At 44.0% G+C, this 26,610-nt stretch overlaps 1 protein-coding gene across 2 annotated transcripts in view; it reads right to left on the reverse strand.

Moving 5' to 3' along the window:
• Window positions 1-23,382, reverse strand: part of LOC308578634 (putative G-protein coupled receptor 34) — a 257,775-nt gene extending 234,393 nt beyond the window's left edge. For both annotated transcript variants that reach the window (XM_081179121.1, XM_081179116.1), the window contains exon 1: window positions 23,052-23,382. The gene's annotated coding sequence lies outside the window, so the exon portion shown is untranslated. The remainder of the gene's footprint in view (window positions 1-23,051) is intronic.
• Window positions 23,383-26,610: the final 3,228 nt, after the last annotated feature.

A 26,610-nucleotide genomic window follows, 5' to 3' on the forward strand; every position in this document is an offset into this window, starting at 1 on the left:
ACCAGAATCTCAGAAATGCACTGGCAAAAGTCCCTGGTTAAACCCAGGGATGAAGCGCAAACCTCAACCCCTCAAGTCAAGTTCTACAGTCAGTGCAAATATTTGGTACTGCAATTGTACTATTCTTCTTTTTAAAATATAAAATTGCAGGTTTTCCCACAGTTTCTGTACGTACATCAGCTATATGTACGCTTCTCCCTCTTTCTATATGAGGATTGTCTTACAAAATAGCCATCAGGTGGTACAGCCACACAACTCAAACCCTGCAATTAAAGAACACTTCTGAAGTGGCCTGCAAGTATTTCACTGAACTGCCAGTGCCCACTTTGGAACAATGGCCACCTCCAGGAAGTGTGCAATTACAGAAAGGGCATCAACCCAGTGTAATCCAGCAGCAGCTCCTATGCAGCCGTCTGCTGTCACTTGGATCAGAGACAAGACAACATACAAGAAAAAGGTGTTTGCAACTGAGAACATTGGCTGGAACATGGTGGGTGGGTGTGGTTGTCTGTCTTCCCAGGCTCCTTATGCTCCCCATTTACTCCTCCTTGCCCTACAACTCTCATCATAACAGGTTTCCAAACAAATATATTACTTTTAACCAAGAGGATGGAACCAGAATGATTGGCAACTCAAACTAGAGCAAACCAGAGCAAAATCCTGTTTTTTTAAAAACCACATCTTAAGGCAGCCTATGAAACAATTAGTTTGGCTCAGGGCACAGGCAGCCGAGTGGGACATGCGACAGATTTGGATGAACACATCTAGGTCACATTGAGAAACTTGACCACACAGTGCCAAGGAAATGGGACTGGCCAGCGAGGCAAAGATGGAGGAGAAACTAGAATGTTAATACCGCCCCCTCCAAATCTGGGGCAAACTGGTGGAGACAATAGTGGTGGGGAAGCTATGAAGAAAATCTTATTTTTTATAAGCCCCCGATTTTTTCCCAGCATAACTAATTTTTATTTGGCTTTGGCTTTCTGTAAATTTAATTACCCAAAGTGTATTTCTACATATATAGCAGGAGACCAAAACACTGGAAAGAAAATACAGTCTTGAAGAGACTAGTAAATTAATTGTGATGACTATTCTATTTATTTTCTTGAATCAGAGTACTACAATCAAGTGCTAGCATATAACTTAGGATGCTTCTAGGTTCCATGTTCTGTTTTTTATGAAGCTCATTGTGTTTAACACAATGTGGCTAATCAGGTAAAAACTGTTAACCTTCTTTTCTGGTGCTGTCAGAGTGTATGCTTTTGCACATTTGAAGTGCAGTCTGAAAGCAAATTATGTATATAATAAATTACCCCCCTCCAAATCTGGGGCAAACTAGTGGAGACGATAGCGGTGGGGAAGCAACAAGAATTATTGGAAAACACAGATAATAAAATGCATTCCCCTCTGGGTTGAATCCTGGCCATGGGGGCTCAATCCCCCCAATATTGAGGGGGCCCACATCCCCCGTTGGGTTGTTGTTATGGGGAAGCAAATGACAGCCACCAGCTGCAAGAGACACATGCCATAGGGAGCCAAATGGGAAATGCGACAGATGTGGAAGGACACATCTCGGTCACATGGAGAGATATAACTTCACAGAAAAGTGGGACTGGCAAGGGAAATGGCCCCCTAGTCCTGGATGAGGGAGAGGAATGGGAAACATTCAATGTATCCATCTGCAGATCATTTGCATGCTGCAGGGCTTCATACAATGTTTCTAAACAAATAAACAAAACATAAATAAAAAGTTTTGTTCATGGTAACATTAGCATTGTATACAGAAACAACGGGTTCCTTTCATATCTTTATGTATTGGTTCATTTAAATTGGTTGTACTTTCCCTCTCCTTTCCTTCTGAAAAGCTCAAAGCAGCTAACAAAAAATAAAACCATGACCTAGCAATTGAGAATATTTGTTAGGAAACAGCAGCAGAGATAACCTCTCCTCCTCCCCCTTATCTTTACTTATTTGCTTCCATTTTAAGGGGGGAAGAGAAGCATGTATGTGTGAAAAGCAATGTTGTCCAATGAAATTTGATATTGTTTCACACCAGGCCCACAGATTTTTCATGAAAAATTCAATGGTGCATTACCGGGCTATCAGCCCGTGTGTAGTTCAGATTCTACAGTTTGATTGCACCTAAATGGCAGAAAATGCAGAGTGCTCTGCGTCAGAGCTGGCCCACACCTCCTTGCAGGCATGTCTTAAACTTTAATACCAAATATCAAAACAAAAGGGAACTCTAATCCAGTCTAAAGGAAAATATCTATCTAAAATGTATAATCGGCTCCACAATTCACACCCTGCCATCAAATAACTTTTGTCTCACTTAAAGCGCTCAACCTTTTCTGAGGATGCACACCTCTGAACACACAGAGCCAGAGAAAGCTAAAACTTTCTGCAGCTTGATTGTCTCCCAATGGCAGAACATTCAGAGTGCTCCTTGCAGGCGTATCTCAAACTTTAATACCATTGGGCTCCAACCATTTGTGCCATATGACCAAGTAAGGCATCTTTCCAACTGCAGCAGACCCATTTCCTTTGTAAAAGATGGAAAAAACACAGTTCCATGGCAGAACAGGTAATGTAGTGTGAAAGAAACATTGGGGGGGGGACAGAAGCCCTAAAAGAATAATCAACAACACCAAAGCAATAATCACCACATCTAAATACAGCCTATGGTGCAAAACCATTCAATTCTTCATGCCCCTGCTATTTGCAGAATCTACTGATACCAGCAGAGCTAAATCTCTGCTGAGGACTTGTTGCCTCAGTTGGTTGGAATCACGGACTGCAGGTACAAGGCAGGGCACACTGATTGGATTGTTAAAACCTCCCCCCCCCCCAATTTGGAACAAACTGGTGGAGGCGATAGCGATGGGGCAGCTACAAGAATTCTTGGGGGGGACGAATTTGCAGAACTATTAAGGAAACAGTTCAAAGTAAAATATTTAGGACCAGCAGACAACTATCTTGGTCTAGAGAACCAGTAATGGAAGTTTTTTGTTAAGTGAAAGAAACACAATAATTGAGTTGCTTGAATGGAACAACAAGCTCAACCTTTTCTGAGGATGCACACCTCATAACACATAGAGCCAGAGAAAAAAAGAAGACTGGAAGAGGGGCCTCGTGGGCAAAAGGCGTTATTAAATCGGCTTTTAGGTTATTGCCGATTCACCCTCAAGATTTTAAGTGGTTGGGCTTTCATTTGGATGGCGCTTATTATATTGATAAAGGTGATGCCAATGGGCTGCGCAATACCCTGTGCAGCATTTGAGTCCTTTAGCACTGTCCTTCATTGGGCTTTGCGAGTTAAGTCTGTTCACTGGGGTGACCCATTATCTTGATTATTCTCCTGGCTGGATCATGTGACACCAGCAACTGCGTAGTCTTAGTGGATGCCTTTTATTCCCTCACTGAGGAGCTGGGTGTCCCATTGGCAGCAGATTAGACAGAGGGTCCTTTTAACGTACCGTATTTTTCGCTCTATAACACGCACCTGAGCATAACACGCACATAGTTTTTAGAATGCATAGGCATGCCACCTGTAGGCATTTCCTCCATAACACGCACAGACATTTCCCCTTACTTTCTAGGAGGAAAAAAGTGAGTGTTATGGTGCAAAACATACGGTATTTAGGGATCCAGATGGATATCGTTGCTCAAACATGCCACTTGCCTATGGAGAAGCTGTCTGCCTTGAAGAAAGTTATTTTGTAATACTTCCTCTGTAGCAAGTGATGCTTCATCAGATCCGATCTTGCTGGGTCATTTAATTAATCTTGCATACAGAGTGGTTGCCCCAGGCCGCCCCTTCCGTTCCCGCTTGGCCAGGCTGCCTGAGGCCCGTGGTCCCCTTGCCTTCATGCACGCTTACCAAGTGAGGTGAAGGCGGATCTCATGCGGTGGTTGCACTGAGGGTTGGAGAAATTGTGTTGGAGCCAGAACGGGGTAGAGAGTATGGAGGCTAATTGCTTCGGGACTTTTCCTTACCTGCTTTGGAGCTTGTCATTAGAGTCAGGAGCTCTAAGACAGACCTAGTGGGAAGGAGTGCCACCATCAGGCTTCTGGTCATAGGGGAGGAGGGCCCTTTGCATGGTTATGGATACCAGAAATATTTGGCTTTTTGTTCCCCTGGGGGCTGGCCAGCTTCTAGTGCACAAAAATGGGTTCCTGTTAGCCAGGCATCAATTTGCTTGCATCGTGCGCCAGTTATTGCGGCTTGCCTACCGCTGAACACGCCTCATTCCTTCCGAATAGGTGCTGCTACAAAGGCTGTGCACTGGGGCCTGTCAGTAGACAGGATTGTGAATATGGGTCATTGGAAGTCTGACGCTGACAAGGGTTACGTAGGAAGTGTCGCCAATGATGTCTGTGCTGATGCCTGTTCGTTATTTCCTTTTTTCATAGGAGCAGCTGTGCACATTTAGATTGTTGGCCACAGCATTGTACATTGGACTGGCAAGCGCGCTGATGAGTCTGGACTGGGGCGCCATCTCGGTCTTCCTGCCCATGTGAACGTATCCTGGATGTCCAATGGGGAATGCTTTGGGAGGAGTTCCTTCCTTTGGTGCGGTCGAGTGTGACCTGTGCAGGTCCTCCCACAGCGCTGGTGGTGCAATTGGGCAAAAATGATTTGCTGTCTTCCTCCAAAATGATTTGCTGCCTTCCTCCATGCAAGAGGACTTGGATGAGTTGATGGCAGCTCTCCCTGGACTCAAAATATTTTAAAGCATTGGTTCAAGGTGGTCTGGGGTGTGTGTGTTGGAGAACCTGTTCCCTCCAATGCGCAAAGGTATTCCGTTAAAGGTATCCAGGGATTCGCCATGCTTTTGTCGACCCCTTTCGAGGGGTAGGGCCATGCATGAGTCCCTGGGAGCATTTGGGGTGAGCTTGAGTCTGATCCTGGTTCATTGCTCCCCCACGATGTTTACCTGTACTGACGATATGGTGGGGCCCAGTTGTCAGTGCTGCCCTGCTGAGGTCAGGCGCAGCTAGCCGGGAACCAATGCCTAGGCAAACTACCACCGAGCAGGCCAGACAGTGCGTGAATAAGGCTGCGGTAAAAAAGGTCCTTGCTTTAGGTGGTTCCATGATTTTGCACCCTGTGATTACCTTCAAGGCTGCTGCCCTCTTTAGGGCTGATGGGGTGCACCTTTCCCTTCAGGAAAAAACACCTGGTTGGCTGCTGTTGCATTGGGTTTGAAGGAAGGGTTGAAATTGTGAGTGGTTTGGGCGGCGAGCTTCAGTGCTTGATTGGCAGTTAGGCATTGGTTTAGGAATTGGTTGGTGAAGAGGTATGGATTGGCTGTGCCTGCCCCTTCAAAATACTAAAATTGTAAAAAAAATCTAGAATGAGGTATACGAGGAGCTGAAAAAATCGTTTAAGATTTTGTTTACAAAAAAAGCCAGAGGCTTTTCTGTTAGGCCTAATATCTTATGACATCCCCAAACACAAGAAAAATGTATTCCTTTGTGAAACAGCAGCTGCCAGGATATTGACTGCAAAATACTGGAAGGGGGACAAAATCCCATCACTATTAGAATGGCAAAACAAACTTGGTGAGTTTGTAGAAATGGCAAAATTGACAGCAATTATTAGAGGCCACTCAAATCAGAGAATAATTAGAGAGAGGGATGGAGTGAAGGAATAGATGAAAAAATATGGTAAAGACATAAGCACAGGGCAGGGCAGCCATCTCTCTCTCTTTCTCCACATGCACCGAAGAAGCCATATTTGCTTAGCCAAAGATGCCCTCTTGACTTCCAGCCAAGACAAAAGGACTGTCTTCTTATGGAATAGTTTCCAAGTAGATGTTACTTTTCTAAGTCTACCCTCTGGGATCCAATTATAAACAGAATGTGTGAGTAAACCTTTTTATACTTTTATAGAAGACCTCATTATCTTTAATGAGGGAAAAAGGGGGAAATACCAGAACAGTTATTATAGAGGCTTTAGTGAGCCTGAGCAAACGCATCCGCTGCAAGTTTTAAAAAAGGGGAATGTTACTCTGCTAAATTGTGGAACTTGTTAACGCAAGTTGGAAAAGAATATAATCAGACAATATATCCTCTCTTGCATCCCTGAACATTCCCACAAAAATAAGTACTGGAAGCTAAAACCCCTTGGTGCATTTTGCCCATCAAAGCCTTTGCTGTTAAGAAGGAAAACATGAAGGGAGACTATAACAACTAACGCATCTAAAGCAGCCATCCAGATTAGATCCCTATATGCTAAGAATCAGGCTCAATCAGTGAAGATAGCGTTGAGACTCTTTCAAATGAAAGTCCTCCCCCTTCTTTTGGTGGGCATCTCTTTAGGCTCCCATAGGGATTTTTTGAAATTGGATTCTATCCAAACGCGATTCCTTAGAGCCATCCTTAGGATTCCCCCCCTCGGTAGCAGGTGCGGTTATGAGATTAGAGGTCGGCTGGCAAGCTCTACGGCATGTGGCCTTGAAGACAAAGCTCTGGCTATGGCTCAAGCTTTGTTTTAAACCAGTGGGTATTGCCCCCTTGATATTGAGGGACGATTTCCAATCATCGTGGGAAAGGGAGGTCACTAACGAGGTTCAATCCTGCGGATTGTCTCATCTTTACTTTGAGTCTATGATGTACAATCAAGCTAGAGCTGTGATCTCCCAGAGACTGAGTGACATTGCCAGACAAGAGGATTTAGCCCAGGTAAAACCAGGGATGTTCCTAGGGGACCAGATTTATCGGACCATACCAGCCCCCTACCTTGCAGAAATTCACCATGTGGAATACCGTAGACTTCTTACAGCGGCTAGATTAAATGTCCTTGACTCTGCGATATTGTGGGGAAGGTACAGGGGAGTACCATACGCCCAGAGAACCTGTCATTGTGCCATGGGTGTGGTTGAGTCCACCAAACACATCCTCTTGACTTGCCCTTCTTATGCAGAGCTTAGACAAAACTTTATAGACCCACTCCTATGTCAATCTAGCTTCCTATCCGGAGAAAACCAGGTTTTATACTTGCTGAATAATGTCACTAGAGCTATACCTTCCTTGGTGGCCAAAATTCTTTTCTTAGCTTTTAAGCGTCGCAAGACTATAATTGACTGTATTGATATGGGGCTATCTGTTTAGCCCATTTTAGTGTTGGCTAAGTTCTAAAATCTTCCTGGAGCTTTTAACTGTGTTTTGACAAGTGTACTTTTTTCTGACTGACGGTCGAATAAAAGGTTGATGATGATGAAAACCCCTTGGTGCATTTTGCCCATCAAAGCCTTTGCTGTTAAGAAGGAAAACATGAAGGGAAATTGGGCAACATATAAAATGTTATTAGAGGGCAAATTAATAAATTGAGATGAAAAGACTTTGAAATCCATAAATATTTGACAGACTGGTTCCAATACTTCCAACTGAATAAAAGACAAAAACAATGAGGTTCCCTGGAGAAATATCAAAACGACTGGGAAAAGCTGTGGAGGGAAGACATAAGATTCACCGCTTGTTATAGGGGGGGGGGTGAAGAAGGAGGTAAGAGATGGAAGCACTGTCCTGTTTTCAGATTGGGGACAGCCTCCCACCTCCTTTTCCCCAACCTGTGGAAGGAACAGACTCAAATTCCTCACCTCTTGAACCCTCAGCAAATGTCCAAGCTACAACCCCCAGGGTGAAGTGCAAACCTCAACCCCACAAATCATGTGTCCTTAACTAAGTTATACAGTCAGAGGCTGCTGTCTAAAGAAGCAACTCCCATTTCTCGGAAGGCCACTTCAACTTCATCTAGCACTCAGTCGCTTTCTTCACTGTCTTCCCAGTGCTCCTGGGTAAGCTCTACGGGCTCGCTGACATCCCTGAGGTCCACAGACTATGCTGCCAGCCACAGGGCAGACGATTTCCGCAAGCTGAACAAGGAGAGGGAATTCCACTATTCTGTCATCCGGTTGAAGCTGAATCACATGGTTTCCAGGCTGCCTAGGAGGGGCAATGTGGCAGAAAACTACATAGGCTGCCACCCAGTGATGTGCAACTTAAAGCCTAGGCAGAGGATCAGCACAAGCCTCATAAACCTCAGAGACTTTGCACTGTATTCATCATATGACTGCTTCTGAGAAATGGGATCGTGAGAGCTGGCACACATAATTGCCACACAGGAGGTGCTGCTGGCTTGGTGGTGGTGGTTTTTTTAACTTGGCTGCCCAGCCATCTTGGTGATACTGCAAGCCTTTCTCAGGCTTTGCAATGCCATGGAGAAGAATATGCACATTATACCTTGTGGCGCAAAGGTAGCCATCACATGAAAAAACCTTCACGTTGCTCTTTGTGGCTTACATTTTGTGTGTGTCACTTGTAAATGCTTCAGCCTTCACACTTGGCCAATTCTGTACTGCCCTTACAAATGTTGCTTTCTAGTGCTTTTTTGGTAAAAGAAATAATGGGCTAACTTGGTTTCATCAAGGGACAATAATATTAGCCGTTTAGAAAGTACAAAAAGAAAGTGTTTGCAACTGTGATTGTAGTATTCATCTTTTTAAAATATAAACTTTGCAATTTTGTCACAGTTTCTGTATGCACATCAGCTATATGTAATAAATAAATCATCATCATCATCTTTATACCACACCCATTTGGCTGGCTTTCCCAAGGGACTCTGGGGGGCTTAGAGCATATCTAAAAACATCCAGCATTAAAAATCTCCTAATACATGGCTCAGGAGATAGAGAGGGAGAAGGAAGAGAAGGCAGGAAGGGTAACCATGTCAGACCACTAACTCCTCGAAATACAAATGTCTTCCGGATAGATTGCCCATAAACTCCACCCCTTGGTCTAACACGGTTACCTCTTCCATGCTTAGCTAATCTGTTCCTCCTCCCCTCTCTGAGTAAAAAACCCTATACCTTTTCCCCATACAAATGTTTAACTTTAACATATAAAATACACACTAATATAAGGAACATCAAAATACCAAAAACCAGTATAATCACAGGGCGCCAAGCCAAATTTAAAATGTTGGTCATGGTAGGGCACTAGCCTGAAAAGATGTCCCACAAATGGATTTTTCATTCTCTCTGCAAGAGAAGAGAAGTGAAAGGCAGTGCTACATCTGGCTCAGTCATTAGGGAGGTGCAATCAGGGATTAAAAAACAAAAAAGAGGAGGGGATCCTAACAGCCAGGAAGGGTGCTCTGCTTGGAAAGGAGCAAAGAGCTGGCTGCTCCGTTCCGTCCTGCTTCTGCTGCTGGTTTTGGAAAAGCTTAGTACAGAAAAAAAAAGAAGCTAGAGGAAGCTAAAGACAAGCCACACAAGAAGCCAGTGACTTCTGTCTTGCAGGTAGATTTTTCAGATGACCCAAACCTTTTCTCAAAAGGGGGGGGGGGAGAGGAAGAACCGCAGGAATATTGAGATGATGAAGAGGAGGAGGAAAAAGAGGAGTACGACAAGATTGGTAAACACAGAATGCTTTCCAGTATTGAAGTTATAAGAGATGCATTCTGACAAAATGAAAAGCTTAGTACAAAAAAAAAGTTTGTAGTGTGGGTGTTCACCTTTGTTGGTGCCTTGTTCAATCTTGCTGCAGAAAAGAGGGGAGAGGATACCCTGCTAGATATATAGACTTTCGGATTAATCATATTCATATATATATATATATATATATATATATATATATATATATATATATATATATATATATAATTTTATATATAATATTTGGAGGGACGGGATGGTGGTTGTGGGGCTCCTACTGAAGCGAGAGTAGCATGGATTTCATCTAGTTGTAGAAAATGAGTGAAAAGAACATGCAGATCGTGGAAAAAGTGGAGTGGTTGAATTAGCTGAAAAGTTCATTAAGGGTGGGTGTGAGCTGTGTGGTGGTACCACCTGATGGCATGTTCGAAAAAGAATCCGTTTTGGTGTAGAAAGGACTGAAGCGTACCTATTGCTGATGTACGTACAGAAACTGGAAACTCCTGCAATTTTATTTCCCTCGCCTAGAGGAAGGGGGTGTGTGATGGCGGGGGACTGTGGAAATCACCCCTCTGCAAATGGCCACATGGACCGGCAGAGCACGGAGGACAGGGGGAATCTGGCGGCATGGCAGCTGCCACCTGACGAATCCCAGAACTCGGCCCGTTTTCCTTCAAACCTCCATTAGCAGCAGCAGTGGGAAGGGATGCAGCAGCCAGCTCTTTGCTGTTTTCTAAGCAGAGCACCCTCCTCATTTTTGTTAATTAATCCCTGAATGAACCTCTCTAATGATTGTGCGAGATGAAGTACTGCCTCTCCCTTCTTTCCTTTTGCAGAGAGAATGAAAATCCAAATAAATGCTTTTCTTTTTCTTTTTAGATTTTTTTACATGTGATTTTTCACAACTATTTTCAAGCCCCACTGAATGAGGAAAAAATAACAACTATTGATAGTGATCATACAGACCAGCATTCATATTCAACACTGTCCATTCAAAAGGCAGCTAGAGGTTTCGGGAACCCCTACAACTCTTCCCCCCCCCCAGGATCCACTAAGTTCTTATGTCCTCTCCCCTACTGGAAGAGCACTGGTGGGGGGGGGTGACTCCTCCTGGATCCTGGCAGATGCCCAAGGAATGGTTTGTCCCGTCTCTCCTTGGCAAACCGCAATCCCTCGTTCTGATGCAGCTTGGTTTGGGGGCGGTTCGTTCCCACCCTCTACCAGATGGTCACCAAGGCACCAAAGTCAGCCGTGGAAATCTTGCAACACGTCATAGATTCCATAGGTTCTCTCCAGTTGTACAGAAGATAGAAGGAGAGAGAGAATAAAGACCTTGACCGGGAAAAGGATCAGATGTATTAACTCTGTGCATCCAGTAATGAAGAGACCACCATCATTCACTTCCAGATAAACTGTAGAACATGGATCTGGCCAGGCAGTTTCAGATGCCTTGACTGGTCTTCCAGAAACAACCTTCTACCCTCAATCTGTTATTCTCTTCCAACAGCCTGAAAACAAAATTTGCCGGGCGGGGGGGGGGGTGAAAGCAAGCCCACTTTTTAATAACTATCGTATTGCTGTATTAAACAAGAAGAAACTTTGCACAAGAAGAAATTTTGTGGGGTTTGTGTGTGAGACTGGGCGGATTATTATTATTATTATTATTAAAGCTCTGAACACTCAGATTCTTCATGCTAATTTACTGGTCATGAGATTTCTTACTGAAATCGCACACTTCCAACATTGAATCAGCTTGTGACAAATGTGGACTAGTCTGTCATTTGCTCAGAAAAAAGGGCAACAACAACAATAAAAAACTTTGCATATATGCAGCTTTTATGTATATTTTGGATTATAGTTTTTTAACATAATTTTTTTGGGGTGAAAGGGACTTTCAAGAACATGAAAACTGAGGTGTCTTAGGGCTGTTTTGCCTCATGGTTTTTGTTGCTGAACCCTAATAGAGAGAACACATGCATCTTATTTGGCAGGAAGGTTGATTTCTTCATCCATGAATTGTGCTTCCTTTGGTGTGAGTTTTTTTTAAAAAAACTTTTCATAAAAGCTTTTTGCATAATAAATCTTAAGCTGGTGTTTCTTTAAAAAAACCAAATACACACACACATACATACATTGCAATTTCTGCTGCAGTTTCTCAACATATATCAGCAGAGTTTATGCTTCAAGAGGAGAGAAGTGAACGGCAGTGCTTCATCAGGCACAGTCCAAAGGTTGTATACATGTGTACTCTCTATTAGAGTTCAGCAACAAAAGCCATGAGGCAAAAGAGCCCTAAGACACCTCAGTTTTCATGTTCTTGAACGTCCCCATTCAAAATGATGCTAAATAACTATAATCCAAAATATGCATACAAGCTGCATATATGCAAAGTTGTTGGTTTTTTGTGTTGCTCTTTTTTCTGAGCAAACAAAAGATCTGTCCACATTTGTCACAAGCTGTTGCAATGTTGGATTTTAGTAAGAAATCTCCTGACCAGTAAATTAGCATGAAGAATACATCTGATCCTTTCCCCACCCCAGTCAAGATATTTTCTCTCTCTCTTCTTCCATCTTCTGTACAACTGGAGAGGACCAAGTGCCAGGATCCCACACTTGCAGTCTGACGTGTTGCAAGATTTCCATGGCTGACTTTGGTGCTTTGCATGGTAAGACCCCCAAGACCTCCCCAAATAAAGACACAATTAATGTCAAATTTAGTTAAAGGTCATTGGCATAATTTTGGCCAAAATGAAAAATGAAGATAAATGTGCTTGGAATTCTTCAAGTCCAGTATCTGGCTCTTGTGCATCACTCAATATTGGGGGAATGGAGCACCCTGTCTAGAAATACTGAGGGGGCTAAAGCCCTGGGTGGCCAGGAGATCTGCTCACTGTACCTGCAGTCAGTGTTTCTAACCAACAGAGGCAACAAGTCCTCAGCAGAGATTTAGCTCTGCTGGGATCAGGATATTCTGCAAATTTCAGGGGCATGTAGAATTGAATGGTTTTGTGCAATAGGCTGTATTTAAATGTGGTGATTATTGTTTTGGTGTTCCTGATTATTCTGTTAGGGCTTCTGTCCCCCCCCCCAAATGTTTCTTCCACACTACATTACCTGTTGTTCGATGAAACTTGGTTTTTTCCCCTTCTTTTACAAATGAAATGGGGCTGCTGCAGTTGGAAAGATGCCTTACTTGGTCATATGGCACAAATGGTTGGAGCCCCATGGTACTAAAGTTTAAGATACGCCTGCAAGGAGCACTCTGAATGTTCTGCCATTGGGGGGCTATCAAGCTGCAGAAAGTTTTAGCTTTCTCTGTGTTAAGGGGTTTTGGAAGCGTTCATGTAGCTGATGTCTGTACAGAAATATGAACGCTTAAAAACCCCTCAACAAAAGTGTCCTTTCTCCTTTTCTGCACCCAGATTCAATCCCTTGCCAACACCTTACCAGAAGATGCAGCCACACAACTCAGACCTTATATAAACCATGGATAAAATACAAATATCTCCTGGAACCTACAAGCCCTTGGTGCATTTCACCCATCGAAGCCTTTGGTGTTAAGAAGAAGAACATGAAGGGAAATTGGGCAACATATAAAATGTTATTAGGGGCGGAAATTAATAAATTAAGAACTTTGAAATCCATATATATTTGACAGACTGGCTCCGATACTTCCAACTGGATGAAAGACAAGGAAAATAGGGTTGGCTGGAGAAATATCAAAACTAAAGAGAACTCTAATCCAGCCCAAAGGAAAATATCTATCTAAAATGTATATTCTCCTCCACAATTTACACCCTGCCATCAAAGAACTTTTGCCTCACTTAAAACGCTCAACCTTTTCTGAGGATGCACACTTCAGAACACATAGGGACAGAGAAAGCTAAAACATTCTGCAGTTTGATTGCCCCCAAATGGCAGAAAATTCATAGTGCTCCTTGCAGGCGTATCTTAAACTTTAGTACCATGGGGCTCCAACCATTTGTGCCATATGACCAAGTAAGGCATCTTTCCAACTGCAGCAGCCCCATTTCCTTTGTAAAAGATGGCAAGGAAACTGTTCCAACGCAGAACAGGTAATATAGTGTGAAAGAAACTTGGGGGGGGGGACAGAAGCCCTAACAGAATAATCAGGAGCACCAAAGCAATAATCACCACATCTAAATACAGCCTTTGGCGCAAAACCATTAAATTCTTCATGCTCCTGCTATTTGCAGAATCTCCTAATCCCAGCAGAGCTAAATCTCTGCTGAGGATTTGTTGCCTTAGTTGGTCGGAATCATCCGCTGCAGGTACAAGGCAGGGCACACCTTTGATTTTTTATTTTATTTTTTGGTTTTGAAATAAAAAGAAATTGATTATGTTTCTAGGTATTTGGGCTATTATCCTGCCCAACCCTGCTGTAGATCACCTAATGAAATCTTTCGGCCTAGTATCTAATGACATTCCCAAAGACAAGAAAAATCTATTCCTTTACACAACAGCAGCTGCCAGAATATCCCATCACTATTAGAATGGCAAAACAAACTCGGCGAGTTTGTAGAAACGGCAAATTTGATGGCAATTATTAGAGGCCACTCAAATCAGAGAATAATTAGAAAGTGGGATGGAGTGAATGAAAACATGAAAAAATATTGTCCCAGAATTGAAATATTAATAGAGAATGTGTGAAACTTGAAGGTAAGCAAGAAAATAATAGAAGCAATTGAATAATTATTATAACAACACAACAAAGTGGAAGAAGTAAAATATTGAGATCACACATGGGTGAAGGGGAGTGGGGGGTATATGGGAACCTATAATATCATTTATAATATAATTTGTTAATTGTGCTGTATTTATATAGAGCAAAGGGAAGCCTAGAGCAATTAGATTTATTTTAATTTAGGTAATCCCATGCTATCTGCAGAATCTCCTGATCTCAGCAGAGCTAAATCTCTGCTGAGGACTTGTAGAAATATCCCGCAGAAATATCAAAATGACTGCGAAAGGCTGTGGAGGGAAGATTCACTGCATGTTATAAGGGGGTGGTCATTAGGAGGTAAGAGAAGGAAGCGCTGTCCTGTTTTCAGATTGGGGACAGCCTCCCACCTCCTTCTTCCCAACCTGTGGAAGGAACAGACTCAAATTCCTCACCTCTTGACCCCTCAGCAAATGTCCAAGCTACAACCCCAGGGTGAAGTGCAAACCTCAACCCCACAAGTCATGTGCCCTTAACTAAGTTTTACAGTCAGAGGCTGCTATCTAAAGAAGTATCTCCCATTTCTAGGAAGGCCACTTCAACTTCATCTAGCGCTCGGTCGATTCTTCACTGTCTTCCCAGTGCTCCCGGGCAAGCTCTACGGGCTCGCTGACATCCCTGAGGTCCACAGACTATGCTGCTAGCCACAGGACAGACTATTTCCGCAAACTGTACAAGGAGAGGGAATTCCACTACTCTGTCATCCGGTCCAAGCTGAATCACATGGTTTCCATGCTGCCTAGGAGGGGCAATGCGGCAGAAAATGACATAGGCTGCCACCCAGTGAGGTGCAACTTAAAGCCTAGGCAGTGGATCAGCAAAAGGCTCATAAACCTCAGAGACTTTGCACTGTATTCATCAAATGACTGCTTCTGAGAAATGGGATCGTGAGAGCTGGCACACATTACTGCCATACAGGGGGTGCTGCTGGCTTGGTGGTGGTGGTTTTTTTAACTTGGCTGCCCAGCCATCTTTGTGATACTGCAAGCCTTTCTCAGGCTTTGCCGTGCCATGGAGAAGAATGGTTTGGAATGCCAACCAATATGCACATTATACCTTGCGGCACAAAGGTAGCCATCGCATGGAAACACCTTCACGTTGCTCTTTGTGGCTTACATTTTGTGTGCGTCACTTGTAAGTGCTCCAGCCTTCACACTTGGTCAATTCTGTGCTGCCCTTACAAATGTTGCTTTCTAGTGCTTTTTTGGTCTAAGAAATCATGGGCTAACTAGGTTTTACCAAGGGACAATAACCCGCTAGTGCCTCTCCTTTTTTTGTCCCAATATAGGAACATAGAAAAATATTTTCAGTGTATGACCCTGCAGCTGATGGCCTGATAACAGATGGCTAACAAAAGACAATGACAAAGACAATGTGCAGTGACTTGTAACTTTTCCAACACCTATTGCCATATCTTAGGGCTCCTTTTTAATGTGTTTTTAGTGAAATCCCTGAGGTTTGTGGTGTGGATGTGGCTGTTCACCTATGTAGGTGCCTTGTTCAATGGGCTGACAAGGCTGAAACCGGCTCTCATTTCTCTATTCACTATTCCCCTTATGAAAAGCACCGGGTTGAAATTGACCGTTCTTGTGAACTAAATTCCACCCCACATCGGGGGGAGGGGATCATTTTTTTAAAAAATATTTAGTTTATGGCACAGTGAATGCCATCAACCCATTGTGATCCAGCAGTAGCTCCTTTACAGCCATCCGCTGTCACTTAGATCAGTGACTAGGCACCATGCAAAAAGAAAGGGTTTGCAACTGTGATTGTAGTATTCATCTTTTTAAAATATAAACATTGCAAGTTTTTGCACAGTTTCTGTATGGACATCAGCTATATGTATAAATAAATTATCAACACCATCATCATCATCATCTTTATACCCCACCCATTTGGCTGGCTTTCCGAAGGGATTCTGCGGGGCTTACAGCATATCTAAAAACATCCAGCATTAAAGATCTCCTGATTCACGGCTCAGGAGATCGAGAGGGAGAAGGAAGAGAAGGCAGGAAGGGTAACCATGTCAGATCACTAACTCCTCGAAATACAAATGTCTTCCGGATAGATTGCCCATAAACTCCACCCTTGGTCTAACACGGTTACCTCTTACATGCTTAGCAAATCTGTTCCTCCTTCCCTTTTTGAGTAAAAAAAAAATTTCACCACTTTTCCATACAAACGTTTAACTTAAATATAACGGTATAAAATACACATTAATATAAGCAATGTCAAAATACCAAATAGAAGTATAATCACAAGGTGCCAAGCCAATTTTAAATGTTGGTCATGGTTGGGCTCCATCCTGAAAGGATTTCCCACCAATGGTACTATGAAAGAGTTACTCCAGAGCTGGAAAAGTAGTATCCTGACAGTACTGGGATACTGGAGCAGGACCTAGCCCCCTGTCACACATCAAAAGTGGTGAAGAAATTCATGACAGAGCAGCAAATACAGGTACTTGATTGGCCAGGGAATTCCCCGGATGTACATCCCATTGAGAATTCGTGGGCTATATGCAAAAGTCGCCTCTGTGCTGTAGATGGTATGACTATGGAGAAACTCATTCAGGCGCTGATTCAAGTATGGTACAGGGATCTGAAAATCAACAGTGACTGTTCGAAATGAGTAGACCCCATGCCAAACCGTGTTCAAATGCTGCTTAAAAATAGCGGCGGTCATATCTGTTAATAATGTACATGTCTGTGAGTTTTGTACATCTCTGTGAGTTTTGTACAATAAACTATTGTACAAAATTCATTGTTTCAATTATTTTGTACAGCACATTGTTATGTGTTTAGTAAGACATGGACACACACTAGAACTGTTCACATTACTGAACCAGAAACAGGTCAAACCCCCCTTAATTCAGAGGGCGCACAATGTGAGTTCCTGCACTAAAACAGCAGTGTTTGCTTTGATAACCAGATAAATAAATCAAGTTGACTTTCAGGTAATACTATATAGTATGGCCCCTGGGCCATTGCTTCTACATTTATGATGTTCTACCGATTTTGACCTAGACTGAATATTTTTCTTTCAAATCAGTATATAATAAATGTTTGGGGGGAATTGAAAGGAAATCCACATCCCACCCACTTTAGTAGTCCACAGTTGGTTAAAAGACGAAGGCCGAATTAAAAAGGAATTACTCATTTTGCTAAGCTCTCATATTAACAGTTTCAACACATTTCAGAAACTCAGGAAGAAGGGTGGGTGGGTGTGTACTTCCTGACCCTCTGAAGATACCTAGCCTCGTGTGCCTCAACCCAGCTGGAAGGCCTTAGGACTTCTCAGCAGAAGCTCCACTGGCCTGGAAGAATACCCACAATGCCACAATGCCACCTACCTTGAAGGGCCACTGCATTCTGGGTGGGCAAGGAACTTCAACTCCATACCGGCCGATGGGAAGAGCAGCTCCATGATCGACCAGGCCATGGCTGGGTACTGCCCCTCCATCTTCCAGAAGTAGCACATCAGGTGTCTTGGGATACATACCTGCAAATACAGTCCTGTGAAAACAAGGCCCTCCATGCCAGCTGAGACCTAGGACCAAACAGCCAAATGCCAGACGGCCCAAGAAACCCCAAATAAAAACCTATATGACTACATGTAGGATATTTTCTGCAATCTATCCCCCCGCCCACTCTTTAACCCAAATCTAATTCTAACCCCCTACTCCCCCACCCACCACACTCTAGGACAGCACAACTCCATTGGTTCGATAGACAATACAAGGTGAGAGACACAGGGCAACCCGGACGGGTTGGCAGGGAATCACCCTATACTGTAGGTAAGCAAGATAGCTTACAAACAATTACATTACATGTAATTATTTCTGTATGGCATAAATTGGGAAACCTCATCAAAGGAAAATGCATCACTTCATATATAAACACCAGGACTGAGCAAGCCTACCTTAACTTATGAGGAACAGGAATTCATAGACAGTCCTATCACCCCAGAGGAAATAGATATGGTCCTCAAAAACCTCAAGCCACACAAAGCTCCAGGCCCAGATGGCTTCACAGCAGAATTCTATTGGAAATTCAAAGAACCCCTGATGCCCTACATGACCTGCCTATTCAATGGTATCATAAAAGGGGGGTCAATCCCCAAAACATGGACCTACTCCAAAATAGTCTCCATCCCAAAACCACTTAAAGACAGCCTCAAAGTAGAATCAGACCACCCAGTCTCATTAATAAACCAAGACGACAATATATTCACATCAAACTTGGCCAACCGCCTAAAAATTTTCCTACACAAGTTAGTAGCCCCAGACCAGACTGGCTTTGTCCCTGGTTGCAATATAACAGGCCCCATCAGGAAACTACTGAACGTGATTGAACACAGCACGGCAACTAAATGCCCACTGACAATTATGTCCCTAAACATCCTCAATGCTTTGGGTTGCTTAGAGTGGAAATACCTATTAGCAGTACTAGCGTGAAATTTGGCCCCAACTTCCTGCAAATCCTCCAACAAATATAATCCCAAGCCTCAGCAATATGGAAGACTAACAATTGGGACTCTAATACCATAGCGATCCAAAAAGGCACAAAACAAGGATTCCCACTGTCTCTCTTCTTATTCATCCTGCCTCTGGAACCTTTAGCAATCTGAATCTGAGCAGCCACAGAGATCAAGGGAGTGGAAATAAAAGGCAAAACCTACAAATTAGGACACTTTGCAGATGACAGCACCAGACCCCATAAACACAGCAACCTCCTTAATCAGAGAACTCAACACATTTGCAATGGTGCCGGGCCTACAGGTAAATTTTGCAAAGTCAGAAGCTATGTGCTTCCCACACACAAAAAGGCCTCGCTAACATCACCAAGGTAAAACTTTGCCACACCAAGTTCAGATACCATGGGGTACAAAGAACCAGAAACCTCAATAAAGTATACCTCCACAACTATAACCCCTTATTGGCGGCAAATTAACCAAGACCTAAAGAGATGGAACAACATCAACTTCACTCTCACAGACAAAATAGGGAAAGGGTAAAGGGATTCCTGACCATTAGGTCCAGTCATGACTGACTTTAGGGTTGCGGCGCTCATCTCCCTTTACTGGCCAAGGGAGCCAGCGTACAGCTTCCAGGTCATGTGGCCAGCATGACTAAGCCGCTTCTGGCGAACCAGAGCAGCGCACGAAAATGCCGTTTACCTTCCTGCCGGAGTGGTACCTATTTATCTACTTGCACTTTGATGTGCTTTCGAACTGCTAGGTTGGCAGGAGCAGGGACCGAGCAACGGGAGCTCACCCCGTCGCGGGGATTCGAACCACCGACCTTCCGATTAGCAACTCCTAGGCTCTGTGGTTTAACCCACAGCGCCACCCGCGTCCTCTCAGACAAAATAACCATGATCAAAATGCTCACCCTCCCAAAATTAACCTACCTATTCCAAACAAAAAACCAAGAATAAGCCCCAAATACCTGCACCTCCCCTCCACAGAGGGAGGATGGGGAATCCCCAACATACATTGCCAGCCAAGTATGCTACATAATCCTATATATATTAGAAGATGAAACAAAACAGTGGGTACACCTGGAGAGAGACACAATTGAAAATACCTGCACCACAGCATACCCAATTCCAAACAAACTAAGGAAAATTCCCACAATACTTAACAGCTACACACAGACCATGCTTAAAGCATGGAAAGCAGAAATAGGCAAACTGTCCCCAACCCCATCACCACTAATTCCCCTGCCACACCACCCACTATTCCATCACTCAGCACAAAACCTCCAGATAAAAACCTGTCAAACAAAAGGCTTATATCGCCTAATCAACCTCTATAAAATAGCAAACCCTTGCCAACACAAGAAATACAAGACAAACTAGAAGACGCCCAAATGCCTTGGTTAACACACCACCAATTACATGCCCTCTTAAACAATCCAGTAGTAAAATCAGCAGCAACTAGGCCCTTGACAACCTTCAAAAACCTCCCCCCAAAGCCTCCTATGAGATTAACCCCACTCAGTGGACCAGAACATGGTCTAAACCCTGCTTTCAATCCATATCAAAGAAAAGGAAAGCACTCACTCTGAAACTCACCTACAGGTGGTACCTAACACCAAGGAAATTAGCGCTAATAAGCCCAGGAACCTCACCAAAATGCTGGAGAGGGTGCACCTCCCCAGGCACATACCTCCACATGTGGTGGGAATGCCCCCAAATCCAACTCTTCTGTACAAAAACCATATGAGAAATATGTAAAATAACTAAGCAAGTATTAGAAATCGCCCTAGAATTGGCCCTACTAAACATCTTCCAAGACAACAATGCCCACTCAAATCACAAAGAATAAGAATAAGAATAAGAATAAGAATAAGAATAAGAATATCTTTATTGTCATTGCCCCCTTCGGGGAAAATGAAATTACTTGACTGCTCCATAAAAACACTAATTAAACAATACAATATAATACAGCAAGGGAGATTAGATGACTTTCAAAGTCCGGGCTTCCCATTCGGGGCCGAGATCGCTCTGGAGAAGAAGCTGTTCTTAAGACGACTCGTTCATGTCTTCATCGACCTGTATCTCCGTCCTGACGGCAAGAGCTCGAAGAGACAGTGACTAGGATGCGATGGATCTTTTACTATGTCCTGTGCCTTCCTATGGCACCTTGTGGCATAAATCTGCTCTAAGGTGGAGAGTGGACAGCCAACAATGCTCTCTGCTGCCTTAACAACCCTGCACAACCCCATCCTGTCCTGGGCAGTACAGCTTCCGTACCACACACATAAGCCATAAGTGAGCACGCTCCCAATGGCACAGTGATAGAAGGCAAGCAGCAGTTTCTGCGGAAGATGTTTTTTCCTTAGTATTCTCAAAAAGTACAGTCTCTGCGGTGCCTTCTTCACAAGCCCCCTTGTGTTGACACTCCAGGACAGATCCTCTTGTAATTCAATGCCCAGAAATCTGAACGTTGTTACCCTCTCCACACAGACCCCATCAATCAAAAGTGGCTGGACGTTGCTCTTCTGTCTCCTGAAGTCCACCACAAGCTCCTTTGTCTTCCTTGTATTTATGAGCAAGCTGTTAGTTCTGCACCACTCTGTCAGCCGCTCCACCTCATCTCTATAATCCGTTTCACCCTCCCTTTCAGAGATGAGCCCAATCACAGTTGTGTCATCTGCAAATTTGACAACCCTATTACTAGGGTGAGTAGCGACACAATCGTACGTGTAGAGAATATAAAGGAGCGGACTGAGTACGCATCCCTGTGGTGTTCCTGTGTTAGTCTTAAGCATATTAGAGGTATAAGGGCCCAACCGAACACTCTGGGAGCGGTCTGACAAAAAGTCCAATATCCACCCACAAAGTGATAACAGCAGTCCCAGATCTTCCATACCAGCTTTTCAAAGCACTTCATGATTATAGGGGTGAGTGCTACTGGACGAAAATCATTCAGATCTTCCGGGTTAGATTTTTTTGCTATTGGAACAATAATAGAGGACTTTAGGCAGGATGGAGCAATAGCCTGGGCTAGGGATCGATTTAAAATCCCAGTGAAAACTCCTGCTAGTTGATCTGCACAGTCTCTCAATACCCTTCCAGCTACCCCATCTGGCCCTGTGGCCTTCCTTGGGTTGATTCCCTTCAACACCTTTCTCATCTCTTCTTTTTCCACAGAGACTACTACATTCCTTTGTACTGATGATGGTAATGGTGGTGATGACGGCAAAGTCTTCACCGGGAGTGGTGGTGGTGTTGGTAAAGCCTCAACAGGTGTTGCTGCAGATGTTACTTCAAAACGGGCAAAAAAGGCATTCAAATCCTCTGCGAGGGATGCCCCTCCCTCGTCTGCCAGGGAGTCCTTGGATTTATACCCTGTTAATTCTTGTACACCTTGCCACACCTGCCTGGTGTTGTTACTTTGTAAATGATTCTCCAGCCGCTGTCTATACACCTCCTTTGTTAAACGCTTGTCTCCTTTGCTACACGCTTGAACTCATAACCCACCTATTCTCAGCAGCCAGAAACATCATAACCTGTTGAGACCTGTCAGGAATAAGTATGGAACAATGGTACCAAATAGTATGGGAAACCCCCTTAATAAAAAAATTAACCAATAAACTGAAACTGACACAGGGACAAATAGAAGACGGCTCACCCCGGTATGGCTCCCCTTTATCACATACATAGCCCAACAAGACAATGACAAAAATCCACCAAAAGAATACAAATCAATATGGCTAACCTGATCCAAAACACCCACCCACCCCACTCACACATGGAAACAAAGACCACCAGAGTCAACTATAAATGAACAGTCACACCCTAGGCCAACCCCGACCTTTCTCACCACCAAAGGAAGACAAGCGAACAGCAAAGAACCTGCACAAGCAGCACTGACACAAAACCCCACATATCTTAAGTAAAATAGAATCACCCCACCTCACCCCCACTCATCTTTTTCCCCCTCCACCTCTTTCCCCCTATTCTTCCTAATGTCTCAACAAATGGGGGGAAAATGTGTTACGTGGGGGGGGGATACGAGACAGAGACATTGCACATATCTTTGTAAATCAAGAAAATCTTTACTAAAAATACATTTTAAAAAATGAAACTGACCTGTAGAAAATGTAACTTGAAAAAAGAAACATTGCACATACTTTTTTAAACCAAGAAATTGTTAATAAAAAAGGCATTTGAAAATATTTACAGTTTTGCCACATTTCAGAAACTCAGGAAGAAGGATGGGCGTGTGTGTCCTTCCTGACCCTCTGAAGATACCCAGCCTCATGTGCCCAACCCCAGCTGGAAGGCCGGCCGGCCTGCCTTAGGACTTCTCAGCAGAAGCTCCACCTGCCTGGAAGAAGACCCACAATGCCACAATGCCACCTACCTTGGAGGGCCACTGCATTCTGGGTGGCGAGCAATGTCAACTCCACACCGGCCGATGGGAAGAGCAGCTTCATGATGGAACAGGCCATGGCTTGGGAGTTCCCCTCCATCTTCCAGAAGCACTGCATGAGGCGTCTTGGGATACATCCCTGCAAATACAGTCCTGTGAGAAGAACGCCAGGAAACGTTTTGCTAGCACAGAGCCTGTCCTCTAAACTGAGAGGCAGAACCTAGGGTGCTCAGAGGCTTGGGGCGCTTTGGCAAAGTAAAAGAGGGATATTGGGCAGCTCTGCGGAGGAATCTAGATACACATAAAAAACCCACTAATAAAACACATACAGTGGTGCCCTGCAAGATGAATGCCTCGCAAGACGGAAAACCCGCTAGACGAAAGGGTTTCCCATTTTTGAGCTGCTTCGCAAGACGAATTTCCCTATGGGCTTGCTCCGCAAGACGAAAACGTCTTGCGAGTGTTCCGATTTTTTTCCGCTCCCCCCTTTTTTCTAAGCCGCTAAGCCGCTAATAGCCGCTAATCCGCTAAACAGCTAATAGCGCTAATCCGCTAAGCCGCTAATAGGGTTGCTTCGCAAGACGAAAAAACCACTAGATGAAGAGACTGGCGGAACGGATTATTTTTGTCTTGCGAGGCACCACTGTATTTTAAAAATACCAGAGACCTTTTTATTAGGTTTGGTAAGAAAAGAATTACCGAAGGATAAGAAAGTACTGTTTATGTATGCGATGACAACAGCAAGAATACTACTTGCCCAGGGATGGAAAGAAGAAAGAGCCCCATTGAAAGGAGAATGGACAATGAAGATGATGGACTATGCGGAGATGGCAAGGCGGACCGGGAAAATCAGGCACCAAGAGTTTAACAAATTTACTAAAGAACGACATACTTCTAAAGAATATAGTAAAGAACACTGTCAACATTTTTAAATGTTGGCAGGATTGACATAGCACTTGTAATTTAAAAAAACAAAGGATAAAAATGAAGCACAATAATTTGGATAAATGCAATTAGATGCAGTTTAAAAAGGAAGATAAATTTTGGAAGCCAAAGGAGGGGTGGAGGGAAGTCCGGGGGAACACCATAAAGGTACTGATATGGAGTGTGATGTAATATAAGCATGTTTGTGTGTGTGTGTGTGTGTGTGTGTGTGTGTGTGTGTGTGTGTGTGTAAAAATGTGTTTTTTCTTTTTGAAACTTTGAAAATAAAAAGTTAAAAAAGAAAATACTTTTTTAAAGTGTTTTGGAAAATATATTGAATTTGCCATGAGCTCACCCTCGCCATCTAGTGTCTAGCTGGAACCTGTGCCAAGGTGGGCAACCAAGATGATCAAGGGTCTAGAAACCAAGACTTATGAGGAACAGTTGAAACAGCTGGGTATGTCTAGCCTGGAAAAGATGAGATTTGAAAGAGATATGATAGCCATCTTCAAATATCTGAAGGGCTGCCACATGGAAGATGGAGCAAGCTTGTTTTCTCCTGTTCTGGGGGGTAGGACTCAAACCAATGGCTTCAGGGTACATGAAAGGAGATTCGGACTAAACATCAGGAAGAATTTGCTGACAGTAAGAGCTGGGAGAGACCAGGGTGAATATGTCACTCTTCATATGTTTTGAACAACTCCCAGCAGGTCCAGTCAACATGATGGCCTTTGTGGGATTTGCAATCTGAAACACTTGGAAGACACAAACTTGGTGAAAGCTGCTGCACAGTGAGGCCTCTGCTCAAAAGAGCATCCCTTCTCTGTCAGAGCCAAGGTGTATCTAGTCCAGCACCCTGCTTCCACCAAGGACTAACCTGATCCCCCTTAAGTGGCTTCCCAGCAGTTGGTATTCAGAGGTAGACTGCTCCTTCAACAGGAAGTTCTATTTGGCTATTCAAACCACTGACCACTGATAGACTCAGCCAAACGCAGGTTCTAGAGAAGGCTTCGCCAACCTGGTATAGCCCAAAACATCTCGGGGGGGGGGGCACTATGTTGGCAAAGGTCCAACACAGGGTGTATGTGAAAAAAATGGCATTGTTGCACTTTGAATGGAAAAAATCTAGGAGAAAAGAGGGGAAATGTTTTCAAATAGCACCTTTAACCCAAGAGAGCAAAACGCTTGCTTTTCCGCCAGGTACATCAGAGAATGCAAGCAGGACGTTTTCGTAAGATCAGCCCTATCAATGGAACAACTCCCCTAGGAGGAAAATATGCAGCTTTCAGAACTTTGAAGTTTAGACAAAAAGCAAGTTAGAGGCAATGGAACCAGAGGTTCTAAAATCCTGCAAGACTTGCAGAAAGTGGGTAGGGAAAATGTTTTTCTCCCTCTCTCATAACACCAGAACTCATGCAGGAACCAATGCAGGAAGATTCAGAGCAGATAAGAAAGTATTTACAGAAGAAAGTAAGAAGAGTCTACTGAATCTGGCCACTGGCCCCTCCACTCCATCATCCTGTTCACAGTGGCCACCCGCATGCTACTTAAGGGAAACCCACAAATAGGACAAGAGCCCAAGAGCAACTCTCCCCGCCTGCGGTTTGCAGCAGCTGGGATTCAGAAGCACTCCTGTCCTGCCCATGCAAGCACTGCTGACAGGCAGGGAGGCTTCTTCCCTGTGCATTAGCTCTGCCCATCCACAGAGCAGCCCTGTCTCTTTGGCTGACATCTTGGTGGTCACGGTGGGAACAGGATGCTCAGCTAGATGGTCCCCCTTTGGCCTGGTGCAGAAGGCTCCTCTGACATTCCTATACACTGCTGCTGAAGACAAGTTGCACGTCTTGCCTCAGAACATGGTCACTCCAACCCTGCAAGGGAGGAAGAACAATAATGCCAGATGAAAACTCAAACCATCTTAGTCAGCTCAACAGAAAAGTCCAGGCAGGAGAGTTCTCTATTCCCAGTTCAGCCATGGAGAGCCCAGCAGCAGCCAGATATTGAGAGCCAGGCCACCCAGGAGCACATGCCAGCTTTCTTCCTGGGCACATTTGACAAGGCAGTACATCCCACTGAGCACTGCAGGACTCAATTCCAAGTAAGCATACGCAGGATATGGACAGCATAGCTGCACTGCAGAAAGTCTCTCTCCAGGGCCAGGCAGGCTGCTGCTGCACTTCAAGGACTAAGGAGAACTAAGATGCTGGTGAAAGGCAGCCCTTAAGATTTCTAGAAACTTGTGCCCCCTAGTGACAAAAGTTCCTGCTCCTCTGCAGCTGCTCTGGGTTAGCAGTTAGGCTCTAGAAAAAAACATTTCGAGGAAAACCAAGAACACAACATAAAGAGGAGCTGTGTTGTACCAAATCTGACCACAGGTGCATCCAGAGTTCTGTACTGACTGTGAGGAGCCCACCATAGTATCAGACAAGGGGACATTCCCAACCCTACCCAAGGAGGCCAAGGATTATCCTGTGGAACTTCTGCCTGCACCTCACCTCCCCCACAGAAGCTGCTGTGGCTTCCAGCCTTCCATGTGCAGTACTCGCACACGTTTTCCCGTCTAAGTGTACAGAAAAGCGTGTTGTTGTTTTTTAAAAGGAAAGAAACCATCATAGAGCAGCAGCAT

This window comes from Podarcis bocagei (assembly GCF_964188305.1).
Source record: "Podarcis bocagei genome assembly, chromosome: Z".
Lineage (NCBI taxonomy): Eukaryota > Metazoa > Chordata > Lepidosauria > Squamata > Lacertidae > Podarcis > Podarcis bocagei.